This window comes from Teleopsis dalmanni, chromosome 2 (genome assembly GCF_002237135.1).
Source record: "Teleopsis dalmanni isolate 2A chromosome 2, ASM223713v2, whole genome shotgun sequence".
Lineage (NCBI taxonomy): Eukaryota > Metazoa > Arthropoda > Insecta > Diptera > Diopsidae > Teleopsis > Teleopsis dalmanni.
In genome coordinates this window covers 21,577,094-21,598,862 of record NC_051847.1, presented here as the reverse complement: position 1 = coordinate 21,598,862, position 21,769 = coordinate 21,577,094, and the positions used below count along the sequence as shown (strand labels likewise).

The 21,769-nt window shown below is 25.8% G+C and overlaps 1 protein-coding gene across 1 annotated transcript in view; it reads left to right on the top strand.

Moving 5' to 3' along the window:
• The window catches only part of LOC119674094, a 29,221-nt gene that overhangs the window by 1,671 nt on the left and 5,781 nt on the right, over positions 1 to 21,769 (top strand). The window lies entirely within an intron of this gene.

Here is a 21,769-nt window from a genome sequence, read left to right as displayed (position 1 = left end):
AGTTTCAACAGAACAGCTTTACAAAACATTTAAAATTAAATTATTAACAATATATATTTACAAAAAATATCTTAAAAAAAATTCAAATTTAATTAGTTTAGGAAGTCTTAATATTATTCCATTGAAATTACAATTCTGAATTCTTTGATTCACAAAGCGCTCTTGATACGACCAATATATTTAAAGTAATTAACTGTTTTAATGCATTTTTTTCTGATTTCAATAGAAAATATTTCAATAAAATATTAAAAAAATTGTATAATCAATGCACATGCAAACACTCATTCCACTTTAGTATTTGACGTTCATTTCGGTATTTACTGTTTGATTTGTGAGCTCAGAATATAAATACATTTCGCATACAAAATTTACACCAGGGGAAAAAAGTTAGACAATCACAAATACCAGTGACTAAAAACACAACTAAATATTTTTTTTAAACTTTTTTTAAATTATATTTATTTATACATAATTTTATGCATTTGCATTTATTTATTTATTGAATTTGAAGATATGTAGTATTCAGACAGATAGCTGTGTATAATATAATTATATATATAGATGATTCAGCATATTAATAGAAAAATGATTAATATTAATTTATTATTTACAATTATAGCGTTACACAGAAGGAATTATTTATTTTATTTTATATTAATAAATGATGACCTTATAATATATTAAAAATATTTGCATGAATATTATTTTTATTGTGCATACATTATATATATACATACATATATTGTTATTCTATATACATATTATAAAGTATTATGTATATGCTTTCATAAATACATAATTTGTCATATAAAAACTAATTATATAAATTGATCCAAATAAAGAATACACGCGAATGCTCATTAGGGAATAGAGAATTTATCTATAATGAACATACTTTTAACAATTCGTCCGGTTGTGGTTGAAAAACAGTCAATTTTTTTACCAATATAGGAAGGATTGTGAAACTAAAAAGGCTTTCTAGCTAATTAAAGGTTATTCATCGCCCTTCCATTTTACTCAATTACCTATCAGTAAAGAAAGATGGAATTAAATAGTAGTATTTTTGTTTTATAAAAAATATTTATTTCAATCAAATAAAATGCAGAACCATTGCGATTACATTATATTAGCTATGGAGCTAGGCTTTTAATAGATAAATGTTTAGCTTTGGTTTGTTATGTAAAATTGAAGAAATCGTTCCTTAGGGACTCATTTCGTTTTATTGTGTATGTAAGTATTCCGTTTTAGCTACATGCATAAAAACGAAATTTCGAAATTGTAAAAATTGTAAAAGTTTAATCAGTACATGAAAGTATAAGTTAAAAAAATTAGAACAATTATTTATAAAAAATTTACAAATAAATTTTATACACTATCAAGTTATATATTAATGAGAGAATACATATTTCTTAACATACATAAAGAATACATATTTATTTAATAGATTTATATTCACACTATCAAGTCTTTAAGTGGTAATTTATATCAAAAACTTTTATTAAAAAAATAAAAACTAACTTCCTTTAACATCATTAATATTAAATAACATGATTGTTTTTCCTCTACAAAATGTTCAAAGTTTAAGTAACACCAAAGTCAGTATCCTTTTAAATTCTTTTACACATAATGTGCGCAAACTCTCGTACACATAATGTTTAGAAATTTTATACTTTCACTTGCAACAATTTAGAAATCACAAAATAAATTCCGTATCACGCTCATCAACATCATGATTATGCAAATTACATTACATTGATTTTTATTTTGTACTCGTATTTCAAGTAGATCTATTCTCAGTTGATTTGCCTTATTCAAAATTTATTGAATATAATTTTTTTGCTGAATAATCATCACACCTTAGAGTACGAAAAATTTAAGGAATATAAAGCGAAATTGCCGTATTTATTGACTTTAACTACGTTTTTTCTTTGAAATTTTGATAAATTATGCGCTTTTCCTTAATGTGGGTGAGAATGATTTGTATGTCCTTAAGCAACTTTAACAAAACTGTGGTGGCAGTTTCTAAGCCATGTCAAAATGAAATGCCTCAAAGCAAATTAACAATATTCAAATGGAATGATAAGATACAAATTGATAGCTAAAATAAATTATTAGATTGCTTTATAATTGAATTAAACAACGAACGGAACATAAATTATAATGACGTCCACTGATTGAAAAGGAAAAATGATTCTGAAATTAATTAATGCCATGGTGCGTATGAGTAACAAAAAATGCAAATTTTTTTATTTGATATAATTTATCACAATTCTTAAAATATATGCTTTATTAATTAACAGAATTGATTAAAATATATACATTTATTTTTTTTTTTTTTAAATAAATTTATTAATTTTAATTGATGCATTCTCCCATAATATTACATATATATGTGCATATTTATTAATTTGTAATCCATGAATATATAAATGAATATATATATATAAATTATACACTAACAAAATGTTAATAAAAAAGTATTATATTACAATTATGTAATTTAAAAATATATAGAGATGGGTTTTGAAGAAACCTCGAGTTAAAAAAGAGTATAAGTGCTTAAGTGCACTAGCTCAAAACAGCTTCAACATAATAGAATAAAAATATGTATATATATATTTTTTTTATTATTATATTTATACAAAATGTAGAGTTTAAATTAACAACAAGTAGTCATGTTGTCCAACAAGAGGTCTTTTAATTAATATTATAAGTAATGTTACTTATCTAAGGAGAGCATATAGATCATATAGTAACGCTGGAATAGTGCTGTTTAAGTGTTCACTCAGTCTGTCATAATGTGTTTTAGCCGCTTTCTTTATTTCTTGCTTAATAGTAGATATTTCAAGGTCACGATGTAGATCCGCATTTCGCACGTACCACGGAGCGTTAACTGCATCCCTGAGTGCTTTGTTTTGGAACCTTTGTATCATATCTATTATATATTATTTTGCACAACCCTAAATTTGGAAACCATAGCGCTATACCGGCTTGAAGATTTGTTTGTATATCATAAGTTTGTTTTGCTGAGGTACATTAGATCTCCTTCCAATAAGCCAAGGTAACCTTTTATATCTAATATTTAGCATAGTTAATTTTTTCTTGACGTATACCTTCGATCTCAGTTTGGCATCTAGGCTCATACTCAGATATTTCGCAGATTTACGCTATTTAGATTTAATAATTTAAAAATATATAAAATAAAATCGAAAGTATGTTTTAATTAATTTAGTATACAATATAGAATATAAATATTTTACATATAAAGAATCGTTTCTTTTGAATGCCATATAAATTGTATATAAAAGAATATACTGCATTTTTAAACTAACGATTTTTACAGCAATTTACTATTGATTTATAATTTGCGAAAATAAACGGAATAATAACTGAAACCAATTATAAAATATTTAAGTTTAAAATTATACTTATTATACTTATTATTAAAAAATTTAATTATAATTGAAAACAAATAATTATGTATAATATTTAACTTAAATATGTGAAATAATTTCAATATATTGTATCTTTACGTTTTTAATAAATATTTTGTCAACTATATTAACACTTTTTGTAATAAATAATACAATTAATTAAGTTCCGATTTTCATTACTTCACTTTTTGACTGTATTGTAATCCCTTTATCCTTTTAAACTGGCAGCTTTTCCATGAACTTTCTGTGTTTAATTGACTTGGTTGATCTTGAAAATATTACAAGGACTTTATTAAACTTAATTGCTTCTTCACCACAATTAAAGTAGAAAAGAAGGCAACTTATACAAGTACGAGTAAACGTAGGTAAAGTTACGAGGGACGGTAGCAAAATTTATCCAAAACTAATTGCGAAAACATTTAGTATAGAGCAATTTTTGGTTTCGATTGTTTTTTAAAATTACCAAAGGTCTTAAATGAATTTAAAAACTTGATATACTCTATTACTTAAGTCGAAGTCATATGTTATGCATTTGTAGTTAGTGTGTTTTAAGTATAACATATTAATTGATATATTAAATGAATAATTTTAAGTATTGAAATTTAAATTGGTTAGGGAAAATCACAGAAATGAAATTAGTTTCTCATAAATTGCTTGTTTATTTAAGATAGATGATTATTAGCATAAAATATAATCGTAGTAATCGTATTTGCATTCTCTAAACTTTTTGCAACTATTTCTACTTTAATAATATAAACTAATTTAAAATTGTTTAAAATAAAATCAAAAATTTTGGAATAAAAAAATACAAAACAAGACATCTTTAAACTATATAACATCAAAATCCATTTTTTAAGAAATTATATTTATTTTCGATATAATATTTTGAATTTGAAATCAATTTCAGGTTGACGATTTCAGGTCCGAAGAATATTTTAATTTTTAATATAGTATGTTATAATTAAAATTTATTTAGTATAAAAATGGTCGTAAACGAGGCTGTCTTCGCTTAAATATGACTCTTTCCAATCTACGGAAAGCAGATAATCGTATATTATGAGAAAATGCATTTCATATATCAAGATATCAAGAATTTAGATTAGATTTGATTTGATTTGATTTAGATTTAGATTTGAAAAAGCTATTAAAAAAACTATCTCCTTCTGTAAAAGTTATTGGAAGAAATTAAAAAAATGTAATGGATCAAGTAAGCATTATTATACTTTATTACTTTATAAGACTGACATTAAAAACCTGTAGATGGATATCTGTCATCAAACTATTAACAATACACTAAAAAGCATTAACATCTTAGGTTTGAACATAACACGTACTTAGTCAGTTACATAGTTAGTTAATCAGCATCTTCATCTCAGCTCCGAATAGAACACAATATAAAGGAAACGTCTAGAGCATGTTCTTCACTAAGAGATAATTGTAAAAATAAAAAGAACTTCATACACATATAAAACTGTATAGAATATAGACTCTCATATCAATGTTAATGTCTAGCAAGTCTCTTAAAGGTAAAATTAATATATGTTCTTAATTATGAACTATATTAACCTTTCTTCGTCCATTTAATGCAATATATCATAATTATTCAACCTTTGTGGTAATTTGCTCTTTAAAGTTCATGTTTATATCTAAATTTGTATATAATTTTAACTTCGTGACTTTTTACTGTCGCAAATTTGTTTTACTGCGTTGCAAAGCCACCTCGACAAGATATTTAACATCACCCACGCAGCGTAATTGACATGCTTCAACATTTGGTATGATTGAGAGGAAGGGTTTTATTGTTCTGCACGCAACTGGGAATAAAGTGTGTTGCTTGCTCTCCTTTATATGGTATTTGTGTTTTTGTAGTTGTTGCTGTTAATGTTGCTGTTGCTCCTACTAGTGCTGGTGCTGGTGCTGCTGTTTCTACTCGGTATTGTTGATGATGTTCTATGGTTTGTTTTTAATAAAAACGATTATAATTCGATTGTAGAAATTACTCACTTATGCCTGATGAGTTGATTGTCTGTGTATTCTGTTGTTGTTATTATCCTGTTTAATCATTTGCAATTGTGCATATTAATGTAGGCTGGTGTTGTTTTAATACTGCCATGTTGTCACAGCATTATTTGTTATTTGGCTTTTGCATTCCACTATTGAATTTAATTTCATTAATTAATTAAATATATACATTTCTGTTAAGATATTTATATTGGTAAAACACTTAAGTGGGTGTTATAAAACATAATAATAACAAATTAAACACTTGTAGTAGTACAGTGTATACACTAAAAAGATGGATTGTGTTAGTTTAAGGCAATTTACTAAAGGGAAAATTTAGTAAGCTATTGAAAAAGAAAATAAATAAAGAATAACTATGTTTAACTTAAAAAAACAAATAGTCTTAAGAACAACTTGTCTTCCGCAAAAATTACAAATTTGTGAAGAACCTTTTAGCTTTATTTATTTTAATTATACATTATAATTCTGTGAAATATTTAGTCATAAAATAAAGATTATAATCAAGTTTAAAGCTCAATAAAATACCATATATTAAATCGAAATTGATTTTAAGAAAAATGTATGAATACTGTATGAAAACTTTTTTTTCTGATCACATTGGTTGTATCATTTCTAGAACCTTAGTAGAAAGAAAAAATATGTGGAAAATATGTTCTTGATTTTCCCGTACAACAGCAAACACAGTAAATACTACTACATAAAAGTCTTTGTAAGAATTCTTCTTGTTAAATTTGTACACCTTTCTTATATTCTTGAATATTTTCGAATATTCTTCGAAAAAAGATACTGATAACAGAAGCTTTATCAATACCAGATTCAGCGAAAAGATGTAGAGCACATAAAGGTGTTCCCTCTCTTTGCAAGAAGGGAAAAATTTTATCCCAATGGATTATTGTAAATAATCCAAAAATTATTGTTTTTGCTCCTTTTTCTCTAAAAGTAATTCGTCTTCTCTGCATAGTAATCAAATTTATAGCATGATCGATCCGTTTTAAACCAAAAAGTTCCAATGTTGCAATAAAGAGAAGGTCTAAATATTTTTTTAAATTTTTATATTTCAATATTATATAGATAAAAATTCTATAAAAACATAGCTTAATAAAAAAATTAAAAATTATTATTGTATTTTTCATTAGACGAAAAAATAATTCGTTTCGTAAAACTGTCTTCATGTAAGATGTTTCCACAAAATTCTTTTCCATTTTAAGTTAAATTCACTATATCGTTTTTATTTAGTAATATTTCTCAATTTAACAATTTTTATTTCATTATATATAATAATAAAGTTTATGTGCTAAATGCCTATAACATACATATTTGAATAAGGTTTAAAATTTAATCAAAGAGTATATCAAAATATTTATAATAAAATTCCTTTGTAAGAAAGAGATTATTTTAGATATTAAATTGAAGAATTTCAAAATTATGTCCAATCCCATCAGGCGTCAGTTATTTAAATAATGTTCTGCTGCATTTGTGCATTGGCGCATTGCTTCATTGCCAAGTTTGCTATCAGATGCGCATCTTGCAAGGACTTTTAGAAACATTTTTATTTGGTTTAGTGATAGTTATCGCATTCTATTGATTCACATTTCAAAAATATAAAAAACAGAAGTTAAGCAAATATTTGCTGAGTTTTCTTTTTCAATTTAAAGGTGGCCAGGTAATAGTTCTTGAAATGCGGAAAAAAAAATCATTTTGCATGAATATATAAAAATTTAAATGTCTTTTCTTTAAATCTTTTAAGATATCTCAAATGATTATTGTTTTCATGTTAATTCATATGATATGTTTTCATATAAGATTTTATATAATTAAGAAATTTTATTTTAACAAAATTATAAAGTCACTCTGTAGAAAGTAATTTATTCCATTTGAGAATTAAGTTTATATCCAAGCTTTACTTCAAAGAGTATCTGTTTACATTGAAACACTATAGTGAAGTATCGATATATGATACAAACAGTTAATAAAATATGATGAAATATTTTCTGTTTGCAATGGAAATCTCTTTATTCTGCATGTTAGATATTGCCCCATTTATTTTAATAAAAAAAAGTTATAATATAATTTATATATAATTTAAAATTATATAATATTATTTTATACAATATTATTGAAACAAAAATGGATTATTTCAAACATTATATTTATACTTGAAGTTAAATAATTTATTAAGTTATGTTAATATCTTAAAAAGATTTACAGAGTTTTTATATAATTTTTTTTAATTTTCGAGCAACTTTTAATATAGTAGTAACTCCCTCAAAAGTGATTTTTTCTTTATTTTTGATTTGTTTTTTCACAGATTAAAGTTTTACAAATATATATTACGTTTATGTACAACAAAGTAAATCTTTTTCAAAAATTTTTAAAATATATTTGAAATATTTTCGATTCCATTATTTTCTTTTTTTCATAACATTAGAGATTTTTTATCAAACAGAAGTTTTGTTATAGTAAATTTTATAAAAGTTATATTAGGTTAAGGTCAAAATATTATTCCAACCTTTTTAAAAGTAAAAATGCGCAAAACGAACAAAAATCGAATATCTTAGTAATGCATTGCATGTATTCCAATGGTTAATTCAATATTTTTCTCTTCTGTAACAAAACAAAAAAAAAACAAAAATATCGCAATATCTTTCCACTTCTACCATAAGCAAAAATAGATATAAAAAAAAAAAATTTAATTTCTTTCATAAATGTATCTCAAGGGTAAAGTAAGAAAACTATGCGGTATGTGGTTGTGGCAATAAGTAACAATAAACTTAATTGGCAGCAATACACCAAACGTTTGGAACAGTTCTATAATGTGAAAAAAAATCATAAAAAATAACAAAAAATAATTTATTTGATGGATTGCGTAGACAAAAAAGAAAAATGAATAATAAATTCTTCAAATATCAGACGATATAGACGATAGTGTAAAAATAGTAAAATTTGGTCATGTATTGCTGACTGTACAAAAAGTTATCAATATAAATTTCAAAAGAAATATATGTATATTTATAACTTTGTGGAAAAACTTTATATAATAAATTTGAATATATACAAAATGATGGTTTATATATAAATACCATCAATATCATTTACTAACGTAGTTAAATCAGATATTCAAAATATTTTAAAGTTCAAATTGATAAATCAAATTTGAACCGTTTAGAAAAAATCAATCACAAGGATGAGACAGCAGTATAAAGTAAACGAAATTGTTTGTAAACTTCATAATTTTTTGAAGATACACCTAAAATAAAAATAAACTGCATAGCGAATTTGATACTTACCTACATATATGCTTATATGCATATTTATACTTTATAATAGTAACAAAACTAATTAAAGATGCTGCTGGAATAGTGTGTTTACGCGTATTTCCATGGATGATTCCAAGCTAATTTAGACTGAAATATATTTTCAGTCTATATAGTCCATAAAATTTGAGGCATTCAATTATCGTAACACTTTGCATATTTTTAATTGAATTGATATGATACCGAAAACATGCATATAATTAAATGGGATTTTTAATAATTTTTCCCAAAATTTTTGTAAACATAATTTTTTAATTATATTAATTATTTATTTCATATACGCAATAGTATCTTTTAATATTGCAAATATTTATAAAGAAACAAACTTTTCTTCTATAACGCACGGTTTTTCTGCTTTTTCAAATAGAATTCTTATTTCCCTAACAAATATATTTTAAAATATTAAGAACTGTTGAATAGGTTTTGTGAGTACAATTTTGTATGATACCCTGTATCTAGGGGAATATTGAAAATGGAATCCATATGAGACCCAAAAATAACAAAAAATCTTTTACGATTAAATGAAAATCAATTCAACTGATGAATAAATAATGCCGAATTCACAAAGTGGAGATTACAGATTAAAATAACTATAAAGATATATTGATATCGATTAGCCTTCCAGAGTTGGTGAGAATCAAATTTGACAATATTTCTGTATGCTATGTATTTCGTACTTACAAAGTTTTTTATATTATAATATTTTATGTAATATTAATATGAATATATTTCTCTAATCTATATACGATTTCAAATCTGTTCTAAAATTAATTAAATTTAAAAAATTTTTTTTTAAATTAAAACACAATTACCTGACATATCTTTCATTTTTAAACAATTAAAAACATTTTAATACGTACATATATATAAAATAATCTCTTTTTATATATCTAATACTAAAAGTTTGTAAACGAACCGATTACCCCTTCTGCAGATAAATTTACAAAAACCTTTTAAAGGATCTTTCATTGTACACAAATACCATTTTGTGTTTACCTTTTGTTTTATATTTTAGTTTTTTTTATTTCTTCGTTTTGTTACCTTAAGTGAGCCCTTTGTTGTGGAGACATTAATACTTTTTTATTGTTAGAAATTTACGAGTTTGTTCTTTGGTCATTACAAACTCACAATAAATACCCATATTGTCATTGTCCTGTGCTGCTGCTGCTGCTGCTGCTCCACCTTAAAACACAATATGACAGCAGAATTATTAAATGCTGCCTTTTGACATTGCGTTCAAACGATGCCTTAAGCCAATGATGTTGCGCTGCTTGTTTGCATTGTTTTGGCTTTCAAGTGTGAGTGTGAGTGTTAGTGTTTGTAGTTAAAGTGTTGTCACAAATTAATACGTAAAACATTTTTATGCAAAATATAACATCCGTCTGTCAAAATATTTTAACATTTTAGAAAATGCATTTATAATAAAACTACACTAGTGTTTTAAATATTAATCGGTAGAAAGCTTTATTTTTAACTCTGAAAATAGTTCAACACATTGCATTTTCACTGTTAAGTTAAGTTCAAGAATAAATCTGTGAGACTCTCCATATTGTCAGCTCATAAAAATGTCGTGGGTTCTTAAGTACTGCGAATGCCTCTTAGTACTCTTTAGTTCTTATTACAACATATATTTTTCTTCTAAAGATTGAGCTTTCTATACATACTAAGGAGTGTTGCAACAGATACATTCTATATTCAAGAATGAACCAAATCTTCACTGAGGATCTCATCTGCATATTAAGTGAGAATTTTATAATTCTTTACATTAAGGCATAGACCGCAAAAACTAGCAGGTGGTATTTCTAGTCGCTCTATATGCATATGCATATCTATCGAACAATGTTGTTTTCAACTTTATTTTATATAAAGTGAAACATACTCGTATATTAACATATTTTTTATAACTCCGCGGTTAAAACTGTTCTTATGACTAAAGTAATTCTAAATATTGTTATTTGTTTTCTCTTGGTTTTTTTTCTTATTAATACATATTTTTTTCATATATAAAATTGCTTAGCATAGTTTGGCAAACGCGCTTATGAATTTAGCAGCTGCGAAATTTTATCAAATCGACAAGTAATATGACGGCGGAAGCAACAAAAAGTTTTTCAATATCAGTGAATATAATTTATAATTTGCACTAATAATCTAAATTATAAAATATAGAATACAGAATATATTTTAATAAAAAAAAAATTTAAATAAGTTATTGAAATAATTAAAAAATTAATTGTCCGATTTAATGGTTATACTTACTATTGTAAAATAATAAATAAAAAAAAATTTTTTTTTACCTTATAATAAAAGTAAAAATTCTGTTTATTAAAAAAAAAACTATAACTACTATACACTATTTTCTAAAAATATTAAAATAAATACTTGTTTAATAATTGTTATAAAAAAAAATAAAAATATTATTTTTTTAACAGGAAAGATCTGCTTGTCTGTAAATTAATACGTATAAATAAATAAACATGTTGTGTGTGTACAATAAAAATTGTAAATTATTATTATTAATTATTCAATTAAAAACCGATGTAAATCAATATAAACGCGGGCTAAATTGCAAACAAATTGTTTTGAGATGTATATAAAACATATAATATAATCATAAAAACAGAAAATAAAATTTTAACAAAATTACAATAAAAATTATTTAAAAAATACTCTGAAACTTATAGAATAAGTCTACAAGTTCTTTATTACTGTCGTTAAAGGTTATAAAATTACAAATACTGAATCATAAATGTTAGTTTATAATAAATAAATAATAAGTGTCATTTAAAAATAAAAATAAATAATGAATTATAAATAATGAAAGTGTGAAAAAACAAAATGAAGACTAATAGTGGTTATTGATTTTATAAGATATTAGAGGGTATCTTAATTTTAAATACTTTACTTCCAGAAATGATTCTTCGATCTGAGCAAAATAAAAACTCTTGGAAGGGGTGTATTTTCAATTTTCATCGAAATAGATCGTCAGAAAGAGTTAGAAAAAAACTCTCCGAAAAAATATATAAATAAATTAAGTCGTAGACCAGCTTTCAGTTCATTATAGTCTACTACATATCCTTTAATTTGATGCCTTATGTGTTTTTTGAATTTGAATTTTAATCTAATATTTTTTATGGTTTTTCTATATTTTTAATTTCTATATTGAGAGTCATCATCAGGATTACGATACGTCTGCCTCTTTGTTCCATCATCTATATTGTACAATAGTGTACAAAGAGGAGGACGTATCATAACCGTAATGACGACTCTCAAGGAGAGTCGAAATATAGAATATATTAAACGTTTAATTACTAAACAAGAAGGAACCTACAGCTGGATTAAAAATATAGAAAAAACCATTTTAAACCATTTAAAATTTTATATTTTTGTTTCTAAGTTCATTTCCAAGTTCATTTGACTTCTTCTTCAGGTCGGAGTATGATTATTACAACAGAAAAAGTGAACTCATAACTACTCTAAAACTAATTATCTTATTCGAATTTAATTACGTGAGCTCAATCTTTATAGCTAATTTTTTTGTTAACTAAATGTTATAACTGAATGCGAAACCTCATTTTTGCGACTTTTAATCCTTTTTATTTGTTCAATGATTTTCTTTATGCCAAACTTTATGGCCAAGTGTAAAATAAGCATTATTTGAAATAAATAATATAGCGAGCAGCCAATTTTCATGGAAATGTTGTGGCCGATCCTTGTCGAATCATTTTAAGGAACGCTGTTGTTGGTGCTAACTGTTACTATTTCTTCTGCTTCTGCTGCTGCCAACCATTGGTTTTGATGTTATTGTTGTGGTGCAATCAACCGTTTAACGTTGATTCAATAAACCCTACAATCCTGATATTAAACCAAACAAAACCGAACGGAATTAAGCTAAAATAAACTAGTCAAAACGATGAGGTCAATGTAATAGAGTCAAAGTGCACTGTACTTCAAGCCACAATGATATTCCGTAGGTTAACACAATATATTTCGTTAATGTCCCAATATAATTCTTCGCTACTAACTTAGCGAAAGTACGTTTAAAGATTACAAAAATAAGTTGTTACGCACAAAATAAGGCAAATTTTATTTAAGATATTTACTGCAGAAGCTGTTGCTAAAATTGTTAGAATTGTTTTTGTTACCACCAAATAGGAACGCTGTTTCTGCTGGTTTCTGTAGTGTTGCTATCACTGTTAATGTCACAATCATTTACGAGTTTCATAAATTTATCGCTCTGCTCCTATATTCACAAAATTGTCACTCTTTGTATATTTGTATATCTATAAATGCGGACATATACAATCCGATATATATACATATTTATTCATTTTGATGTGTTTTTTATTGTTTGTATATAAAATGTACGATTTTCGATTGCTTAGGGTGGGTTTTACGGGTTTTTTGGCGAACTAGGCATCATTGTGTTCGAATTTATCTGCCTCAACTTATCACTTTTGTACAATTTGCGATTAATAGTGACAAGAGATTTGGTTTTGCTCTTTTATTCTGCTAATGCGATTTATAGAAGAAAGATACATATTAAAGCTTACGAATTTTAGTCAAAAGATTATTTAAATAAAATGTGTGTATATAAGTATGATATTATATACATTATATTTAGGTATGAATATATACACGTCATCAAACATGCAAATAATTTAATGAAGTGAAAAATATTCAAAATCCAATTTATGAATTATTAGCTTAATAATTTTATATAAACGTCTTTAAATATTTACGTATATGAATTGACTGAATTTTTGATTATTACATTATTACATTTTTTGGATCTAAAATGTATATTAGTCAATCTTTCCACAAGTTACATTTTTAACTTGTTTTTCTATATGTAAAATTTACATTATTATGTGGAAGCTATTTGGGCCAGTGCACTTGAGCACTTTTACTCTTTCTTAACTCGAGGTATTTTCAAAACCCCTCTTTACGCCTTGACTGGATTATTGTTTATGAAATGATTTGTATTAATTTTATTTGACTTACTTTGTTTAATAATTTATTGTTCGAATGATCAAATTTTATTAATATATAGTCAAAATATTGGTAACAATAAAATATCTCAATTAATATAATTTAAAAAATTGCGTATTATTTAACATAGACCATTTAGCCCATTCCAAAATATACTACTTTTATTTAGTAACAGAGTCATTCTTTTTTTTAATATTCGTTTGAATAATATTCAATTAAATAACATAATCAAAGATAACTTAATTATATAGATGTTTAAGTCAACAGAAACTTATTAGGGCAAAAGTATTCCTTTTTTTGTGACTGAAAAAGCTCAATCTTTTAACAGTTTTTAAGAGAGAACTTTTCAATACGGGTCTTGAACTGTGTTCCCTCAACACAAAATAACGCTTTTTTATTCTCTTTGTTATCAAAAATTACCAACTAAATTTTTTCTTATGCCTATGGTAGACATAGGATTTCTGAACGAATGCGATTTATTTATATAGCGGCTGACGACATCATCGGTTTTTATTTTTTTCGACATGAGGAAAGAGCTACCGTTAAGATGAATGGCAAGTGCGATCAAGTTACGCTAACAAAATTTTTGTTTCCAAGAATTAATCAGTTAAATGTCCACGACATCTACGACATTAGTTCCATCAAAATGGCGCAACTTGCCATACAGCGTGCTTAACAATTGCTTTATTCCGAATCAATTTGGTGAATACTTTATTTCCAGAAGTGGTCCTATTAACTGGACTTCTCATTTGTACAACTTAACGCCTCTTGATTACTTTTTACGAGGTTATGTTAAGTCACTGGCTAATACCAATAAACCAGCAACTCTTGAAGCATTAGAAGCCAATGTGCATGCCAGCATTGATGCCATACGGTCACATTTATTGCAAATAATAGTCAAAAATTGGACTGCTCGAATGAACCATGTAACTTGTAGCCCCATGAAACTTTCTACCAGATAATAATGAAAAAAATTTCATTTCAAAGAAACTTCTGTCTTGCATTATCGTTTTAAATTCTTATGCAGCTAAAAAAATACCCATATAAGTCAACAGCCGTTGACTTTAAAGGCATTATACAATTTTCATATATTACTGATTCTTCTATTATTTTTCAGTTTTTCCAGCCACGAGTAATTTTTAAAGACCATGAAAATGTTGCCATTGCCATTATTTATTTGAAGTACCGATATGGCACTAATATATGTCAATTCAAAGTGGGAAATAAAATTAATCAATCGTCTGCAATTGTTACATGTTTGCGTTATTACTCTGCCATCTATTGTAGATTTATGATATATAAGTGTATATGTTAATATTTTTATTATAAACTGTATATTGTATTGTAGATGTACTTAATTTCGAGGAATTGTAAGTATTGGTTAACGTGTTGTTAAGTGAATATTGCCAAAGTCAATGTGCCTTTCTGCCCTTCAAGTGTGGCCAATACAAAATCTACTTTGCATGTTGAATACTAATTTCAAGTTGTGACAAATAATGAATTGAATGACTTTTTGTTAAAATTTAGTTAAAATTGGCAACTATCGCTTTACGGTGACATTAAATGCTTCAGTTAATACAGTTTTTGTTTGCCAATAGGCCTTAAACACATTTTACTGATTTGCATTTAAATTGCTTGCACGTCTATTTTTCGCAGAACAGTCATAAATCGATTTAAATGTGTTTATTATAAATATAAAAATATAAAAATAAGTCATAATATTGATTCCTAATTGTCACCATCTATTTGTATTATTTTTTATTAATTAAAGTTATTGTTTGGTGATGTAATTATTATTAATATTCCTAAAAGATATTAATATTTTTGTGATATTATCTTTCTAGCTAGACATATGGTCTCTGACATTAATATATAAAATGTAAAAAATATATTGATGACAAAATAGATATCATATTAATAACTTAAAGACCTGTTGAGATTTTACTTTTATATTAAATATTAGCGTTTTATCACAATAGTTTATTTCAAAAAACACTCAAATTCAATGAAGTACATCCTGTAACTCACTTTGTAAATAAAATTAAGTTTCAAATAGTGTAAACATTAAGGTATTTTTAGTAACCAAAGTAAACTAATTTCTTTTATTTCCCATAAGCAGACTTTAAGTTCTATAAATAAACCGGAGAAATACGAATTTCACAGCTTAAATATAAGTTTTTCTTTACCCGAATAATTCTTCTTTTGTTAAAAATTTAAAAATCCTTCAACATCTAAAGTTTTTCAACGCTATAAATTTCAATTTTGTAACAAATTTATTTATAAAACTTTTATTGTTAATTAAATATATAAAGAGTTTATTCGCTTTTTTGATAATAATACATATAAACTTAAAATTGAAAAAACAAACAAAGAACGCTAACTATGGCATCACTTTCAAATATTATTAACTAAATTTTCTCTTTCTAATCTGCTACATTCCAAGTATATCACTTAGATACATTCTTTCCCTCCTTGTTGAGCACTTGGCTTAATGTTTACCACCAGGTAAGCCAGTAATTAATGGATAAACAAACATTTTGACCAAGTTTGGATAAACGTAAATAATAATTACAGTTGATGATGTTTTTGTACGTACGTATTGTAGCTATAACTTGCTACAGTGTATTAATAGGAATACATATCTACAATATTATAGACATGTACTTACATATACATATATATATATCGCTACTTCCTATCAATAAGTATTACATGCTTATACTTGTACGTGAGTTGAATGTATCTTTCATTTAATTAAAACAACTGCAAAAAATGTATATACAAACATCAAACCGAAACTAATCTTAGCTAAATTTTGAATTCTCTTTAATGTACGAGTAATAATAAAGTTAAATAATAGCAAATATAAGAAAGAAATGAATATTTAGAATAAAAAATTAAAGTATTATAATATCTTATGATTTTAATAATTTCGTAGTTATATCTAACCATCTAACCACAAGAAATGACAACTTTATTTTCTCATTTTCGTCAATCCAATACAAAATAATTTTATCTCATTTTATATTGTTTTATAAAAACTTCCATATATAAAAAAATCAATAATACAATGTAAGCTTAATGAAATCCTATTTATTTTCTTCTTTTATATACCTACGTATACAACAAATTAAAATTCAAATACTTTAAATCAGATTGTATATACGAATATGTACAGTACGTAAGTTGCTAAAGTTTCGAAAATTGAACGATAAAATCAAAAGACGTTTACAATGAAATACATTTTATTAAATAAAAAAATTATTGAAAAAAGCTTAAAGTCCATAAAAAATCTATAAAAAATTTTATGTGCAGACAATAAGAGTTAAATCATAAAGTGGGTAATCAATAAAATTTAATAGTGATTTACTGAAAATAAAAACTAAAAGGTAAAATAAAATCATAAGGACTCCTAAAAAGTTTAATTATAAAATACTAAAAGTTCTTAATATCCATTAATAAAACATTATTCTATACTTAATTTGAAAGATATATGAAGTTATATATACAAATATATTACTCGTACAAAAAAGTAATTACACCTCAAATATTCTAAATATTAAGGATTAAAAGATTAAAAGTTTAAGCTCACTTTTGATATAAAACTTGTTATTCTTCTTGAGTAATGTAGCGAGAAGTTTAGTTGTGAAATGACTCTTATGCGCTATTTCGCACTGTCGCCACCCAAAACCCATCAACGAAGTACAGAAAGATTATTTTTCCTGATAACTGTCATGTCCATTTTAAACGATTTCGGTTTTAATTTTGCTAAATAAGTATAACAAAAGTTATTGACTAATATATGATTACCATTATTCTTTTACATTTAACATTTATCCCAAAATGATTTGAACTCTTCTAAGTTATGTACGCCATATCCACAAAAGTGTAAACAATTTCTCTCATGCCCTTATTAAAACTTAGTAATTTTAATTTTATACGTAGTACTTTCAGAATTAACTATATTAACTATATTAATTAACTATATAAAATTCTGTCAATTGTTTAATATAAAAATCTACAATGGACTTAACTATTTCTGGAGACAGCCCGGTAAACATTTCCCATTATGAATATAATCGCATGCATATTTACGAAGCAATAACATTAATTAAAATTTGATTTATAATTTTAATAGAATCTTATTTTGATAAAATAATATTAAAATAAAAGACATTGTCTGTTTTATCAACTGGATAAAGTATTTTCCCAAAGCCGAAGTAGATATTATTTTGGTGCAGCAAGAGCATCACTACCCCTATATCCTTCAAATAAATGTTGTATAAAAATGGACCAAACTTAAGTGAACTGCATCTTCTTGTGAGATGGAACACTTATGGATACATTGACTGTCCTTTAAAGCAACTTTGTATAATGCGGGCCTTATTTAGTGTTGTATATCAAATGGATTTAGTGCTCTCTTAAGCTTATCACTTCACCTCCTTCCTCTCTTTCTTTTTTCTGCTTCCATGTACTTCTCTTTTTTCATCATCTCCATATCTATTGTTTAAAATAGATTCTAAGTCCTGTTGCATCAATAAGATGTAGTATAGAACCTACTTTACAGAGTTTTATTGCCTCTTCCGTAAGAATATATATTCCCAGGATCCTATTCTGTGTGTGCATTAGCGTAGGGCATGCTAACACCACATGTGTTGTCGACTCTTCATTCTTATCATTGAATCTACAGTTTGCATCCTTAAGTATACACAGTCTTGTAAGGTCGTGTTTAGTTTACAGTGCCTTGTTAGAATACCTGTAATGATTTTAAGTTTTTCTTTTGATAGGTTCATACAATCCTGGTATCTCTTATTGTTATAGGTACCAATAAGTGATTTGGATTGTTTTAATAATGGTATATTATTCCAGTAATTATTTTTATTTTATTTTTATGAGAGAAAGGAGTATACTTTGTTCTAGGCTGCTCCTTTTCTGGATAGTTTGTGCAATGTTCATTTGTTTATTCAATGAGTTTTAACAATATTATTTCAAAATATATTACTCAAGTGTTTTAAGATAATTTTATTATTTTAAAAGCATTCTGATTTCATTTACAACAAAAAATTATTTATTTTTATCTTCGGAAATCATTTTGAAGTCAAAAGGAATGTTTCAATTACAGTTCGTATCGATAGGAAATGAAGTTACTAGTGCGGATATTACAAGTAATTTTCCAATAAAAACAAAATTTATTTCTATTGAATTCTTCAATATTTTCTATGAAACATTTTTATATGATAATTAATTAAATTTCTGTTTAATTCAGTAAAAAAATACGCGTTTAAATGCCATTAAATTCATGACATTATAACTAAAATCCATTTACTTATTACGTAATATAAATAATTATTTGTATATATATATATACATTCACTTTTATTATATAATATACTTTTTGGTAAAACTTAATGGCAGTAGTACGAGTAAGGGCACTGCTGACACTGAATGTAAATAAGCAAATGCGGGCATTTACAGTAACAAAACATGCCAAAAAAGTACGGTCACGTGCAAATTTCCACGCACTGCGCATACTAAAAAATTATAAGCAGAAGAATTTGAATAATAAAACTATTGTTCGAAGCAAAAATAACTTCAAAATATTAGATATATATATTAAATAATGCTATTTTTTATGTTACATATACTTTACTTTGTTAAAATTTTGTGCAAGTGACATATTAAACCATTGTTGCTACACTGCATACTCCAGTGCATTGCATGGATTCGTAGCCAAAAGTAGCCACAAGATACAGAACATATGACAACTGCGGACCGAGCAATTCTTCTGCAAGATACTATATTCTGCATTTTATGTAGTTGACACAATTTTCAGAATTCAAACAGAAATATGCAAATTTATTCTTTGTTAATGTGTACTATTTTTAGGGGAAGTTATGTGCATAATTTCTATTTTTTTTGCAATAGATGTATCTTACAAATTAATTTTTTAAATATTACATTTAAAGAAATAATATATAATTTTTTTTAAAAAAGCAGTACCTAACAATACTAAGAAATTTAATGGTTTTAATTTAAAATTTTGTGTATTATTATTTATGTTACTTACACATCTTAAACACTTTAAACATGTTCTCATTATTACTTCTTTCAGTAATACTCATAGGTGAAGCTTATAACATAACAATGTAACCAAAATAATGTAAGAACTAATTATAGCGTTATAAGAGTTATAAGATTCAATAGACTTATGCATATAGAATTTTAATAGTGAATAAAACTGTAACAACTTTCCATTTAATTAAATTCAGTATGAAATTATTTAATTAAATTATTGGATAAACCCATAAGCAAACTATTAACATTAGGTGATATTGGGCCGCAAATGTGTTCGAAATGAAAATTAATATTAATATATTTTATATTGACCATTATTATATAATGGTATAAGAATATACCATTTTTCGGGTAATCTGATAATTCCATCGGTGTAAAATTTCTGTGGTTTATCGACGAAAAACTTGGCCAAGTGATTTTTGGCGACTCTTCGAACGGTCATTAAAAGAGTTTACAGTAACCAGGAAAATGGTAGTCTGATGATGCATGCCCTGAACTATACATTGGCTCTATATCAACACTTTTTAGCTAAGTTTCGTAAACTTGTTCCGACTCATCAAAGATATGTGTAGTCTGGCATTGTCATGAGGGAATACTATTTATTTTTTGTTGACCAATTCTAGTCGCTTTAACTTGATTGCTTCGTTCAAGTGGTCAGGTTTTGAGCAATAGTGTATTAAATTAAATCTTGTATCCAGCTGGGTAGAGTGAATCCAGCAAACTACTTCTGGACTTACAGCATGCTATTATTTTTATAATAATAAAGTATTGTACATCATATTTCCTCAGATATTTCATTCATTTTGAAACCAATATAATTTTTACATGAGCGACAAATTACACAACTATTTGAAAAGTCTCCTTTAAACTCGTGTTCATTTGACATATTCGGACTAGTGTTGTTATATATGTTAAAGGAATGGTGTTGCCATTCTTCTTAAATATTTTGTCAATCTTGACGAAATAATAACGAATACCCATATGCCTAAATATAATTTTCTTTAATTACACACATTTCTCTACATTTCCAGAGAGTTACAGTTCCTCAAGTCTGACAACGTGTACAGGCAGTCTTTTCTGATAATAACAGAAATAATTTTTTTTGTTAGGTTCAGATTTATTCGAGGAAATTATGCACCATCTACACCGCATCCTTACTCGTCCATGTTCTCAAATTTTTTTTACTAATCTTTTAGTTTACAACCAGTCACTAATAAAAATTTAATATATATATTAATAAAAAAATTCCATCCGCTTTAACATATATAAGAATAAATTCGTAGGAGATTTTTTTATGTAAAACAAATTAGCTACATTTGTTGAAGATTAAGTCAAAGTATGAAACTCTTTCCTTAAGGATATTCGTTGTAATCAATCTTGTCAAATTGGCATTCACCACAACGTTGAAGAGGATGAGGTGTAGTAAATGTTTAAAGACGGAAAGCATTTAATCACAAATTTGAAATTGTTTTTGTTTTTGTTTTTACCATTTAAGGCGACAACAATTAAAACTCACAAGGCGACCATTAATTAATTTGAGTAACATTTTTATGCAAATATCGTTTATGCCTCAACATTGGCACAAGATTTTACGAGTAAAAATAATATTAATTAATACAGTAAATATATAAAAGCAAAATAATAAATAATATATTCGCTAGAAAAACAAATATTAAAATAATTGAATTAAATAATATTGTGCGAAAATTGAAAATAAAATACAAAATAAAATAAAATAGTTTGTATTAAAAATTGAAATTTAACGAACGGCTAAACGATTGAGCCAATCCAATCCAATCCAATTCAATCAAACATCGATTGACAGTCGAGTAAACAGTGTGAGTGCGCACGGTACGGTACGGAACGGTAAAGCCGCAAGCGGTCATAAAAATGGCGTTTATATTGTTGAGTAAAAATGGCTTTTAAGGAAAATTA